Source organism: Phyllostomus discolor, chromosome 8, assembly GCF_004126475.2.
Source record: "Phyllostomus discolor isolate MPI-MPIP mPhyDis1 chromosome 8, mPhyDis1.pri.v3, whole genome shotgun sequence".
Taxonomy (NCBI): Eukaryota; Metazoa; Chordata; class Mammalia; order Chiroptera; family Phyllostomidae; genus Phyllostomus; species Phyllostomus discolor.
Window position 1 is genome coordinate 42,485,220 of NC_040910.2, and position 14,621 is coordinate 42,499,840.

Below are 14,621 nucleotides of genomic sequence, written 5' to 3' on the forward strand. Positions count from 1 at the left end.
AACTCTGCTATCTGCCAAAGCCACCCTTTGGGTGTGTCATTTGTGGCACTAACTGGGTGGTGCTCTGGTGTGAAGCCAGCACCTGGAGAGTTGGTTCTGGCCTCTTGGGTACAGGTTCAGGTGCAGGCCAAGGTCAGCCACTGCCTGTGTCTAGCCTGGGGCACCTGGTAGCAGCTACAAAATTCTCTGCAGTTGGTAGCTGCGTGTGCTGGGCTTGGAGGTGCCTGGGAGTGGTTATGTTGTGAACTGAGAGGCTGGCTGCCACTAGTGCCAGGCTGGGGCCACTTAGCAAGAAGTACAGGGCACTCTGAGGCCAGCCACCATATGTTTGGGGTTTATGAACTTTCAAGAGATTTTAGGAAAGTTTGCAGTGCCTCTCATATAGATTAGCCTGTGCAAGAGGTTTGGGCCAAGCTCATGAATCAGATAAAGTAGGTCTCAGGGAATCACTAGGGCAGAGAAGAGCTACATTAGCTAGGATGATGGACACTCATCTATGGTGCCCACCTGCACCTGCAGGCTTTGTATGGGGAGAGTTCAGCAAAGGAACAATGTCGCCTGCCAGCACTTTAGTCCCAGACAGAACTGTCCCCTTACCCCTTGCCCTGAAGCCAAAGAATTGAGTTCCTCTCCATATGCCCCTGGTGCCTTTTGAGCTAGTGTCCCTTCTCTGGAATTTAGGGTGAGTGTGGGTGAGTTTGTGTGCAGGCCCTTTAAAAGAATGCCTGAGTCTACAGCAGCCTTCCATCGCACCTGGACTGAATCCCTGCTGATTTTCACAGCCAGCTGTTGTGGGGATTCCTCTTCTCAGCACTGGTGCCCTGGGCTGAGGACCTCTTGCTCCTCAGAGGGAGAAAGGGATGTCATTTGCATTGGAGATACCCATCCTGATTCTTAACACACCTGATTCATCACACCTGTTTCACGTCTCTGCCTTTCCTACCAGTCTCCACATGGCTTCTTCTTTATACCCTTAGTTAGTAGAGTACTGTTCACCTAGTCCTCAGGTGGTTCTCAAAGTTAGTTGTTCTATAATTTAGTTGTAATTTTAATGTGGTTATAGAAGGAGGTAAGCACAGGGTTTACCTTCCTGACCAAAAGTTCCATATTCTTATGTTGAGCCCACAGGCTTGGAGGAACCAGATGTGGGGTAGAAAGGAAAGGGGGGAGTTGAGAATGACTTCCACTTTTGGAACCCAAGTGATGTAGTGGACAAATGGGGGTGCCACTTACTGAGCTGGAGAAGGCTGGGGGGATGGAAGTCAAGAGTCCAGCCTGAAGGCATGTTCCGGTTATGATGCTGTGACCACACCCAGGTGAAAATGTCAGGTTGGCAGCTAAGAGGAGCAGGAGCAAAGAGATGCACATTTGGGTGCTGTCAGAAGACGGGGATTGAAAGCCACAGGAATGGCTGAAGGAGTGGACCAGGCACCCACCAATGAGGTTTTCTATTTTACTGAACACTGACAGAGCTCATTCTTTGCTACAAACTGAATGTTTGTGTCCCTCCCAAATGCGTATTTGAAACCTAGTCCCCACTGTGTTGGTATTTGGAAGTGAAGCCTTTGGAGTGGAATTCATGCCCTGAGGACCTAACAAGAAGACACCGTCTATGAACCAGGAATTTGGTTCTCATCAGGCACTGAATCTGCCAGTGCCTTGATCTTGGACTTTCCAGTCTCCCCAAGTTTGAGAAATAAATGTTTTGTTGTTTAAGTCACACCATCCATTGGATTTTTGTTATAGCAGCCTGAATGGACTGAGACTCTTCTAAGATGCTTTATAAGTATGAAATCCTTATAGCTTCCCCTCCCCTGATGAGGTAGGTACTAACACTAGCACCCTTTTACAGATGGAGAAACTGAGGTACAGAAACAAAAAGCAGAGCTGGTAAGTGTCCGAGCTGGGATTTGGACCCTGGTGCACCAGACGCTCAAGTCCTCGATTTTAGCCAGCATGCTCTGGGGGGAGAAGAGTCCATCCCTTCATAGAAGCTTGGCCTCAAGCCTTTTGCTCTCTGATCCATTCTCCCCAGAGAAGCCAGAGCTGGCTTTTACGAGTCATCCCCACATGGAATCCTTCATGGATCCCAGGACCCTCAGTATAAAGCCCAAATGCCACCTGGACACACTCACTTGTCCTGCTCTGTTGGGCTTGACCGAATTAACTTCATCACTTGTCTGTCTCCACCCAGTTGTTTCAGTTCCCTTTGCCTGCCTCTGGACCTTTGTCTGTGCTGTATTTATTGCTTAGGGCACTCTCCCCCAACCCCCTTCGCATGGGGAAAACCTGCTCAGGCCTTAGCAGTGTTGGGTGCCCTGGTTCCAGGATGAGCCCCCCTTAAGAGGTCCCCTGGCATTTTAGTAACCCCTCACATACACACACAGAGTCCTGTGACAGTGGGACATGATAGTTCTACGCAAAGGTAGGTCCTTAAGCATCACCAAAATGGTGGCAATCGTAATCATCATCATCATCATCATCACCAGTAACAGCTCACATTTCTGGAGCACATCCTGTGAGCCAGGCCCTGTTCTAAGTGCACCACAGCTCATTCTCACCAATCTTCAGAAGGACCTGCGAGGTTGAATCATACTCAGTGTTCAAGTCCTGGACCTGCCACTTCCTCTTTGGGAGTTCTGAAGCAAATCTCTTTGCCATTGTCATTTGTAAAGTGGGGATCAAAACTGTCCCCTACCCTTCTCCCCCAGGCTCTCCATGCACACATAAGCTTAAGTGTAAGCTGCCTGACAGCTGAACTTTCATTCCCTTTCCTTCCCCTGCCCTGCTCTGTGAGCTCAGGAACAAAGATTCCCACACTCCTTCGACCTCTGGCTTCCAGGAAGGTTCAGACAATAGGTGGCACTCACGGAAGATCTGAGGGCAAGACAAAGGGAGAAGCAGGGATACTTCCCCCCTCTCCATGCCTCCTGTGTTCTGCCATGGCTACATCTCTTCTGTGGCTTCAGCTCCCACCAGTAGCCACACTCCTGGGTTTCATTTACACCACCTCTTCCATCTGACACTGCACATCCTGAAAGGATAAAGGCTCTCTGCTATTGTCAATCACTGAGCCTCATCTCCATCCTCTACTCATTTCTCCTCACTTCATCTTTGTAACCAAGTCCCTGAATTAAAATCTCTGAAAGACCTAGGAGAATTCTCTTTCTCTAGTCAGCCCCTGAGGGGATATAGTAGCTGCTCAATAAATGCCTGTGTGTGAATGGGCAAGTGTAGAATTTAATAGCTCAGGCTTCTTGGGCCCATATTCTGATCTGTGCCTTCCTATGAGACCTTCAGCAAGTAGCTTATCCTCTCTGTGCCTTTCTTAACCTCTCTGCTTCCTCATATAAAAGTTGGGATCATAATGGCTGGGATTCTCGAGGCTGTTGATTAGTATGTCAAGTCAATCCCAGCACCCAGCACTTAGTGAGTACCCAGCGATGAGGAGCTTTTATATCAACTCACAGAGCCAGCACTACTCTAGAATGGTTCCATGCCCCCAGTGACTTTTTTAAAATAGACTTTTCATTTCGGAATAATTTGAGATTTACAGAGAAGTTATGAAGTTAAGACAGAGAGCTCCCATGTGCCCCTCACCCAGTTTCCCTGTTTGTTATCATCTTTCCATAGATTCAAGATATATTAGTCACAACTAAACATCAACATTGGTACGTCACTATTACTAAACTCTAGACACGGTAGTATTTGGATTGCCCTGGCTTTTCCACTCATGTCCTTTGCTGGTCCAGAATACCATGTCATTGAGTTGTCACGTCTCCTTAGTCTTCCCGGTCTGCAGTAGTTTCTGTCTTCCCTTGTTTTTCGTGACCATGACAGTTTCAAGGACTAGTGGTCAGGGATTTTGCAGCATGCCCCATGGACTTGTATGGCTAGGAACTGGGTTCTAATCTGCCCCTGCAGTTCCCCCAGCTCACAGCCTCACGCCTGGCACACAGGAGCTGCTTCACGGGCGCTTCCTGAATGAATGAACACACGAACAGCAGTCATTTATTTCTTTACCCTCCCACACCCCACGTTCTGCAGACATCCCTGCCAAAGGCTAGATCTCAAACGTTCACAGTGAAATAAAAGCCCTTCTCCTTTCAGAAAGGTTTGTTTTTGATCCTTTTTTGTCGACATCAAGGATTCATTTCTTTAATATCGTAGCAAAGAGAAACAGCTACATTTGCACCAGACGTCTCATTTTTCAAGGCAAGCAAGAGAGATCTTTCTAGCAAGATGGGGTTTCTTCCTCCACAGAGCTGTGGCTTGGTTTCTCTGCTTCTCCTTCCCCCACCTTTGGGCCAGAGGCAGGGGGTGGAATGGAGGCGAGGGGCTCTGGAAATACCCACACTTTGAGGTTTTCTCCACTGCAACCCAAGGAAGCTTAATTAGAACCTTGAAAAGGCGCGGAGACCAAGTCAGCCTCAGGAGCTGGTGCAGGAGTCTGGCAATGAATTAGAAGCTTTACCTCCCATTCCCCCTAATGGCTCAATATTTACCACAGGGACCAGGAGGCTTGCCTTTGGGTACACAGAGTGTGCCCTTTCTCTAACATTAGCTGATCAGAAATGGGAATTCCCTGTAACTGTGCAGGCCTGCAGGCCTGGCTGCTTTTTATGTCTCAGCCCCGGGAGGCCAAGCTGAAGGCAAAGAAGGTAAGGAAAATACCACAGTGAGTAATTCCCCCCCACCCCCACCATGGTCCCTGCTGCTGGAAGACACTGGCCCAGGTTTAATCTCCCGACTGGAGTTTGTCAGAAGTAAAAATGAGTCTGGATGAGCTCTTCAGACACTTCCCTCGACTTACAGGAATTCAATTTCTGGCACCGGCATAAATTTGCAGCCGTCAGTGCCTACGGTGGGGGCTGGGCCTGGGCACACTGGTGGGGGATAGATTTCTGAAATCAATCCATCAGCACGTGGAAAAGGTCATCATGGGGTAAGTTAATCTTCGTAGCTGGCAGAGGCATTTCCCCAGATAGCCAGGCCATCTCTGAACACAGCAGAGGTACTTGCCGCCAGGCTCCCGGGCAGGGGCTGCATGGAAAAAGGCCTCGGAGACTGGACAGAGTGGCCAGGAGGTGACAGAGGAACCAACCTGCCAGCTAAGAACTCACAGGGACAGCCAGGGTCCAGCACTGCCTGGAACCCACTTCCATGGGCTCCGTGTGTGCCCCTGGGGATGCCAAGTTAATTTGAGTCCAAAGCTTTTATCATGTGGCTGCACCTTGGACACACATGCCAGGGTTTCAGAGAAATGATTCTGAAAGGCATTCAGGCCACCAGCCAAGGCAAGGCAACAAAGCATGTTGTTTAGGGTGCCAACTCTGGAGCCAAGTTGTCCGAGTTCAAATCCCCACTCTGCCGTGTGAGCTTAGGCTAGTGACTTAACAACTCTGGGCCTCTGTTTCCCCATCTGTAATATGATGTCATGGAGGTGGTTGTTTATATATGCAAATGGCTTCATACAGGCAATGTAATATAAAAGTGACTGCAACAAAGTTGATTATGGAATAAAAATAAGCAAACAGATGCTGACAGAGAATATAAAAAGGCAAACCAGTATCTGGGGACCCGACGGTCTACATTTAAATCCTGGCTCTGTATTACCCTGGGCAGCTTACCTACCTGCTCTGTGCCTCAGTTTCCTTATCTCTCAAAGGGAGGGGATGGTGACAATGTTGGTGTTCTGTGGGTTAAGTGAGCTGATATATTTGAAAGATGAGGAAGAGGTGGATTAAAAATGGTGTGTGACATGTGCTGTGATGGGGACAGCACATGTCACACAGGGGCTAAGAACAGGGGCTGGCTACAGAACGTGGATGTGCAGGGACAGCCTCCTGGAAGAGTGATAGCTAAACAGACTGATGAGGGAGCAGGAGTCAGCAGGCGAGGAGGAGAGGGTTCCGGCAGAGGAAACAGCATAGGCAAAGGTCTGGAGAGCAGAGAGCATCTGTGCAGCCCACACATATTTATTGAGTACTGCTCTAGGCACTGGAGGCCAGCGAGACAGGCAAAGATCCCTGCCTTCCTGAAGGTTCCACTCTAGCAGGGAGAGGCACGGGGCACCTGAAAACAACCCAATGAGGAACTGAAACTCAAACTGGGAGGCCCCTGTTCACCCTTCGAGATCCTCTCTCCCCACTCGTCCATGCTCTGTGCTCTGGGGGCTGGCCCCTGAAGCCCACCCCTCCCTGCCCTGCAGCCTCCAGTGAGGCCTGGCCATGAAAGCAGGCACAGGGGGGCAGAGGAGAGAAGTCTGAGGGGTATTTAGTCCCCTCATTCCCTTCTAGCCAAGCAGTGGTTCCACTGTGGCTTTGTCCCTCTCCAGAAGCTGGTGGCTGCTTTGGGTATCCCCTCTGTTATGGACTGAGGTTGTGTTCCTCCCAAAATCCACAGGTTAAAGTCTTCACCCCTAGGACCTCAGAATGAGACTGTATTTGTAGATAGGACCTTAAAGGAGGTAGCTAGTGGGTGATTAGGGGTGGGGTGGGTCCAAATCCAATGAGACTGCTGTCCTTACACAGAGATCAGGACACAATATCCACAGAGCAAAAGACCGTGTGAAGACACAAGGAGGAGGCAAGCCACCGACAAGCCAAGAAAAGAGGTCTCAGGTCAGGAGCCACCCCTGTGGACACCTTGTTCTCTGTCTTCTAGCCTTCAGAATGGTGAGGAATCATGTCTGCAGTTTCAGCCACCCAGTCTGTGATATTCTGTTATGGTAGCTCAGGCAGACTCACACTCTCTCCCACAGCCATGGCTCTCCGAGGCCTGTGGGTGGCAACAGCTCCTCAGCTGCTGACCCAGGGGGTCTTCAACACCCCCTTGCTTGTTCTTTTAACCCTGCCCACCCCCTGAAATAGCCATTTCCATTGAATTCTCTGTACTCATCCCTTATGAGGGAGCCATGCTTCCCACTGTGGCCGAACACGCAGGGCTGGGGGAATAATGGGACTCAGAGTTTACCCCAGGAGGGTGGGAAGTCACAAAGGCGTGTGCATCAGTTTGCTAGGGCTGCCACAACAAAGCACCCAGACTGGGGGCCTAAGAGAAACTTAGTGTCTCACCATTCCTGCGTGCTAGAAGTCCAAGATGAAGTGCCACCACAGTTGGTTTCTCCTGAGGCCCCTCTCCGTGGCTCGTGGATGGGCTGTCTTCTCCCCGTGTCATCACATGGTCTTGTCTCTGTGTGTGTCTGTGACCTCCTCATACAAGGACACCAGTCATATTGGATTAGGACCCACCTGATGACCTCATTTTAACTTAATTACCTCTTTCAAGGCCCTTTCTCCAATACAGTCACATTCTGGGGTCTTGGGGACAAAGACTTCATATGAGTGGGGGAGGGGCACAATTTCAGCCCCTAACCACCTGTGAGGGGGAAAGGACCTGGTCAGGGAGATGTGGAAGGTGGGTGCTGCCAGGCAAGACCGAGGCAGAGAAAGCCACCCGGGAGCTCCAGGTGAGCACACAGCCTTGGTGGGGAAGCCACCTCGGCCCATCCTAGTTTTTCCAGAGCTTTCAAAGAAATGAATCCCAAAGACAGAAAAACAGCTCCAGCCGGCTGCAAGGCATGCCTCTGTCAGAATGGAGGGGCAGTGATGGCCACCTGGGCGAGGGAGCCCTTTGTTAGCGCGAATGGGCCAGTTAAAGGGAAATCGATTCTGGCTAAGCATAGAGCAGCTGCTCCCAGCCAAAGGCTGCTAGAGAGAGACCCTTTGCCCCCGCTCCTCTAGGGCTGCTCCGGAGCCAGCAGGAGCCTGAGGACTGTTCTTCCATATGGTCAGTCCCAGAAGGGCCTTCGATCGGCACACATGGTGGCCCCCAGTGCTTCGAGTCTGTCTGAGGTGGAGTTTCAAACATCACCTCCATCCTGGGCACTCACCAGAGGACCAGCTCCACATGGACTGGTCATCATCGCCCCAACTTGCCCAGCACTGTACACGCACAATGAGTGCGCAAGGGACCTGCTGGCCATGTGACCTTGAGCAGTGACTTGAACCTTACTGTGCCTCAGTTTCCCCATGAAACAGAGCTAACAGTAGGATTAACATTAACAGAGCTAACACCCACCCTTAGGATTGTTATGGGGGTTAAATGAGGGCCTGTGCAGAGCTTCAAACCATACAAATAAGAACCATGTAAGGTCAGCTACTGAGAATACGGTCTCCCTGCACCTCACAACAGCTATGTGATATCGGTGGTATCACAAACTGAAGGGCAGGGAGGAAAGTCAAGTGGCAGTGCCTGATGTGCCACCCCTCCAGTTAAGGGGATAGAGGGCATGTCTGCTGGTTCATGGTGGAAATGTAATATGGGGATTGTGGTGCTAAGGAGCCAGCAGGGCTGAAAGAGGGCAGTGGAGAAGGTGACATGAGCAAAAGAAGAGCAACTGCAAGAAGCTGCAGGGCTGGAGGACAAATGGAGGAGTAGTGTTACCAGAGCCCAGAAGCCAGAGCCACGAAGCAGGAAGCAGAGCTGCCTGGGTGGATGCCAGGTGGGAGCTGGACCCAGGGAGGTAACAGGGCACTGCCTGCAGCAAAGAAACAGGGAGCAATCCCTTGGCTTCTCGCTTCTTCCCGCCTCCAAATTCCCATCACAGCCTCCCATTGGCCAAATCTAATAGGCAGTCAGTAGCAAGGGAACCTGGGAAATGTAGTTTTCAGGTGTCAACTCCCTGAGATCGAGGAAGAGCAAGGACATAACGGATCTGAGACACCAGCCAGCAGGACTTGGCCCAGACTGCCTCTCTCTAAAATGGTCTTACCCACCTAACTACATACTCAGGGAGTGTTTGCTCATGTCAACTGTCCCGTTTCACCCCTACAATACAGCCTTTGACGGAACAGTGGAAATGCTGCATCTTTCTTGTCCAGAGTTAAGAATTAAATTTAAAAGCCACCTCCTCAGGAAGTCTCCCCTGACTACCTCCTTAAAGAAGCCCTTCTCAATCCCCATCTCTCAGCCTGGCATTTGTCATGGCAGAAACCATACTACATATTCATTGGCTGGTGTGGTGTATGACCCACTAGGAGGGGCATTTACAAGGGGCTCAAGTCTTGGTCACTACCATGTTCCCAAAGCCTAAAAGCACGTGGCACATAGTAGGTGCTCAATAAGGACTTGTACAAGTTTTTAAAACCTTGAGGTTGATGATGTTTGCTCTATATAGAGAGTGGTAAAGCTGGAATTATAAACCCAGGTCTGTGGGCTGTACAGATGCTGGTGTTTCTTCTCTGCTGCCCTCCCATCAGCTATGCCAGGGCTCTCCAAACTCTAAGCATCTTCCAGGGCTCAGAGTAAACCTTACCACCACCAGGAAGCCTTCCCCATCCCTGCAGACAGGTCATGATCCATTCCACCTACCCCTACCCATGGCACCCAGCTCCCTACCCCGTCCCTGTTGCTAGATTCTTAAACTTTATTCTCTTCCTTGCCTGGCTGACAGTATGTGTGCCCTGTTAAACTCTGAGCTCCAAAGGGGCAGGGCCGAGGGCGTTCTTCTTTCTCACTGTGGCCCCAACAACAGCACATGCTGGACAGAGTAGGCAGGTATCAACAGATCATGAATGAATAAATGCTTCTTGCACACTCCAAGCCCTCAATGTCACCCTTTTCTCCCCCACTCTCCACACACCTTCTCTTCCATTCTCTCAGGTTCACCTCCCTCCTTCCCCTCCATCTCAGGGTAGAAACAGGAGATTTTGAAGAAGTCATGGAGTTTAAGGCAGTTGAGTATAGCTCTGAAGCACACAGACCCCAGAACCTAGTGACTTGAGTTCAAATCCTGGTTCCTCCACATTCTAGCTATGTGACCTTGGGTAAGTAATTTAACTTCTCTGTGCATCCACTTCCACATCTGTAAAATGGGAGTGATAGCAGGGCCTTTCTGTTGGGCCATGGGAGAATGAAATGATCCATTCTGACCTGTTTCAGGACAGCATCTCTCCCTCTAAGCTCCCTTCTGCAATTCCCAGGCAATCTGGGAAGCAGAGGGCTGAGGCTTTGGCAGTTAATGAATCCGGAAAGGATCTCAGCTGTGTCAGGGGAGCTACAGTGCCAAGTTGGCCTGATTGTCATACCGAGAGAGCTGAGAACAAGCTCTGGTGTCAGACATCCATGCTGTGATTGGCATAAATGCCTGGTGCTTCTCTGACCCTCTTAGGCAGAGCCTGGGGCTCTGCCCAGATCTCTTACTGACTGGGCACACCCATTCCACAGCTGCTGAGAGCAGAGGCTCACAGCTGGCACCTGTGACCTTCTCTGAAGACTTATCCTTGGCTTTTGGGAGCCAGCACACCCTGGAGATGTCCAGGAGGTGTCCCCTAATCCCAGGAGTAGCCAGTGATTGAAAGAGCCCATCCCTTTGCAGTACAATTTATCTTCTGGAGGTACCCCCACCCCTGTGGATCAGGCTAAGCCTGGACCTTACTGGAAACTTCATCCTTGGTCAACTCATTCCCCATGTCAGTTCTAGTTCTCTTAGCTCCCACTCCCAATTAATCATGTACTCCAAATCCCTGCCTTAGGTTCTGCTTCTCAAGAACCCAACCTAAGATGGGAGAACCAATGAATATTCAGTGTAAGGAGGTATTTATGTGGGTGTCCCTTCAAAACTCAAATTCACACCCAAGCACAAAGTTCTGTCATTTCCACCTACATATGCACTCTGCCAGCCAACCCTGAGAGCTCTCACTTCAAAATGCATCCCAAATTCTGCCCACTCCACTCAGTCTACATGTGTGGCCCCATCACTCTCCAAGGCTCACTTTTCTGTATTTTTGTTTGTAGAACTTCCTACACTTGACTCTAGACTAAAATTTATCTTGTTTCTTGTCTGTCTCCTCCATGATACTAACAAATCCCCAAGGGCAGGATAATTATCACTTTGTTCATTGCTGTGTTCTCAAGTCAGAACAGTGCCTGGCACATAGTAGGTACTCAATAAATATTTCTGGAACTAAAGAATGAATTCTTGAAATGCATTATTTAGAGACAACTTTAATTATTTCTTTTTTGTACAGCTTTACAATCAGAATCTACTCATTTCTCCACCTCTCGATGGCCAGATATCTACCCAGTGCAGCTGCATTTGCACTGGAGCCCTGGCTGCCAGTCTGTTCCCACCACAGCAGCCAGAAGGCGCCTGTGAGCACCTGAGTTGGGTCACTTTTTTTCTCCCAAATACAATACAATACAATCGAAAGTTTACTTAGAAAATCAGAGACAGAAAAAGTGAGCCAGCTGGGCTGCGTGGGCTCAGGAAACAAGTCACAGAGGCAAAGGGAAGGCCCTTGGAGCTTAGAAGAGAGACGCGAAGGTACGCACCTTGAGGGAAGCAGAAGGAGAAAGGTGCAGCTTATTCGGAGAGAGAGAAAGAATTGGCAGATCATATCCTTTCTCGTCTCAAACTCCTGCACGGCTCCCATCTCACTGGAGGTAAAAAGCAAAGTCCTCCCCCTGGCTCACCAGGCCCAGCAAGATCGGATGCCCCGTCCCCTCCCTGCCCTCACCTCCTCCACACTACCCTTCACTCACTCTGCTCAGCCGCACCAGCCTCCTTGCTCCATCTGTAACCTGGGGCACGTGTCTTTGATAGCAAGTCTTTGCACAGGCTGTTATTCTCTCTGCCTGAAATGTCCCTCTACTTCCTTCAAATGTCATGTTTCCAGAGGACTTCCCTGATCTCCTCCCCCCAGTTGGAACTACATGTGTCTTGGCACTTGCCTCGCCTCTACTTTATCAGCTTCCAACACACTACATCATTTGTGCGTTAATTTTGCATATTATCTTTCTTCACCTCCAGATGTCAGGCAGGGATTTTTTTTAGCTGTTTTGTTCACCTTTTGTGCTGCCAGTACCTAGAGTAGTACCTTGCATACAACAGGCACTGGTATCTATTTTTTATTTTTAAAAATCTGCATAATCACTCTATGAGGTAGGGATTCTCAGCATCTCCCTTACATAGGTGAGGAAACCAAACCGCAGAAAGGGGAATTGCTGTGCTTGGGTGGTGGGTCAGGAAGTGAGCCCATGAACAGGGGCCCTGGGCCTCTCTCCGATTAGTGTGACTGTGTGCAGCTATGTGTTGTATTGTGCCAGTCTGAGCCTAAGTGGACGCATCTGCCTGAAAGAGGACCCAGGAGGCTGCCGGACACAGGAAAATTCTGCATGTCAGCGTGTGTGGGGAAGGGAGGCAGTGGGGCCAGGACCCAGGCAGGTGCGAACACGTATCTGTGCGTTCCACAGGGTGTGAATGTGTGCCTGTGCAACAGTGCGCTGGAGGACAACAATTTGTGCAGCCAGAGCCAAGTTTTGTGTGCGCATGTGCGCACAGGTAGTTCTGTGAGGCTTGGACGCGACTGGAGCTAAAGTTGAAAGAATGTGGTGGGTGAGGAAAGAACCCCATCAGCCACAGGCCTGTTATTTATAGACGTATCCTGGTTCATAAATTCCAATTTTTTTTATCTCCCTCGTTCCCTGGGCCCTATAAATATTCATGAGCTTCCTGCCTTGGAATATTTAAGTAGTTGGAAGGAGGAGTGGGGCAGGCCTTGAGAGGGAAAGGAGAGGGTCCCAGGTGGTGGGCGGGGGGGAGTGCAGCGGGAGGACGGAGGTCTCTGGATTTGCCTTCTTCCCTCCAGGCTCCCCTTCCCAGCTGCCGCTGGCAATGGGGGAAGGTGCTCAGCCTATCCAGATATCTCCCAATGCCTATTATTCTTCCCCAGTGTCTGTGGAAAATACCACCCCTCCAGGGGCAGAGAAGGTGTCTGCGCTGTTTTCTCAGCTCTGACTCTAGCTCCAGCTTGGAAACTGTTACCCTGGGACCCCCAGCTCAGGAGGGAGAGGGAGACCTCTCGGATGTGCCACCAGGCAAAGGCACTCTGGAGGCAGACCAGGCGGAGGGCATGTGTGGCCTCTTGCCTCATCCTGTGGAGAGGAGTGTGTCATAAAGACTGGTCTGTATGACAGGGAATAAAGTGTGTGTGGAGAGGGCTGCATATGCGGGTGTGGTAGCTCTTTGAATGTGAAAGAGACTGGGCATAGTCAGCAGAAGTGTTCACAAATTTTCCAGCTCTTGTCTCTCAGGTACGCCAGGACTGTACTTCCTCAGCATGGCCTTCCTTAGACAATGCCATGTGAGTGGCAGTGACTTCCAGGTGACAGCCTTAAAAGCCATGTTCTTGCCTCAGCCATTGTGGAAGTGCGTGTTGATGAGAAGCCTCAGTCAGCTGGAGTCTCCAGGGGACTGACAACACTAGGCAGGCCCCTGCCAATGGGTGTGCAGCAAGAACAATACCTCATTTGGTTGTACGAATCCACTGAGACTCAGGGAGTGTGTGCTATGCAGCACTGCCTTGATTCGCCGACTAGCACAGAGCCTATCAGTGCATGATGCATGTGTGGCACTTCTGTGTCCATGTGGCAAGAACACAAATGAGTGTGTAGCCATTATAGGCCTACATGTGCAAGCAAGTGTATGAAACTACGTGAGAGTGTAAAACCAGAACTGAATAAGAGTATGGAAGACTGTGTAAGTGGGGTGTAAAAATGTGAATGTGAGAGACAGGGCATTTTACCGAACAACTCCAAGGGGCACTGTTCTCAGAAACACCATGCCCACTAGAGTTGTACCACTGTTAGAGACGTGAGAGTGCCATGGTGTGGGAGACAACACCTTAATGTGCTGGCTGGGCTGGCTAGTGTGAGATTCGAGGTGGTCCATGCATGTGAGTGCAAGGATTTGTGTGTGGACACTGGGTCAATGTGCATGTATGCTACTGTGGGTTTGAGGTACATGTGTGGGGCTTGGGTGTTGTGTATGTGTGTGTGTGTGTGTGTCTGCTGTGATATGAAAATGTGAGCCCCTGTGTGGGATGAGCCTGTGCAGAATACGAGCACCACTCTAGTCTGCATCAGAGTGGCCACAGCCAACATGCATGGAGGGATGGCCACCCTGGGCACTCCCAAGCTGTCAGCTCTGCTGAGCGTGTTCCCAGGTTCATGGGCCTGAGCTAGCTTAAACTTAGGTCCTAGGACGATCTGGCATTAGAAAGTAAAATTCACTCAGTCCCCTCATCAGTCCTGGGACATACCACATCATTTGCAATGGACATCAGCCCCAGAGGTATTCAGTAGTTTGAGTAAAGTGGCTCAACAAGTAGGGAGACCCCCACAGGGCAAACCTATTCTGCCCTAACTTCCCCATGATCAGCTTATTTTCTGTTTCTACCTTCGTGTGCATAGGTCTATCTCAGGACGTGGTTCAGCACTGGTCCATCTCAGCACTCAGGTTCAACTCTGGTCTATCCTGGTACCCAAGTTAGGCCTTGTCTCTCTCAGCTGGTACTATGACCCTGCTTCACCCAGGACTGGGATTCAGTTCTGGTCTCCTAGGTCTCCTAGGACCAGGTTTATCTTTGGTCTCTCTCTAGATCCAAGTTCAGTCTTTGTCTATTCAAGGCTTGGGCTTGACCCTAGTCCATCTCAGGATCAACCATGGAGTATCTTAAGACCTCAGGAGAATATCCCTGTTCTGTCCCAGGACTTGAACTAATCCCTCATCTCAGGACCTGAGCCAAGCCTGGTCCATCTCAGAACCCAGTTTCCCC

General features: G+C 50.2%; 1 protein-coding gene across 2 annotated transcripts in view; it reads right to left on the minus strand.

Annotated features, from left to right (window-relative positions):
- The window catches only part of OLFM2 (olfactomedin 2), a 67,486-nt gene that overhangs the window by 18,714 nt on the left and 34,151 nt on the right, over window positions 1-14,621 (minus strand). The window lies entirely within an intron of this gene.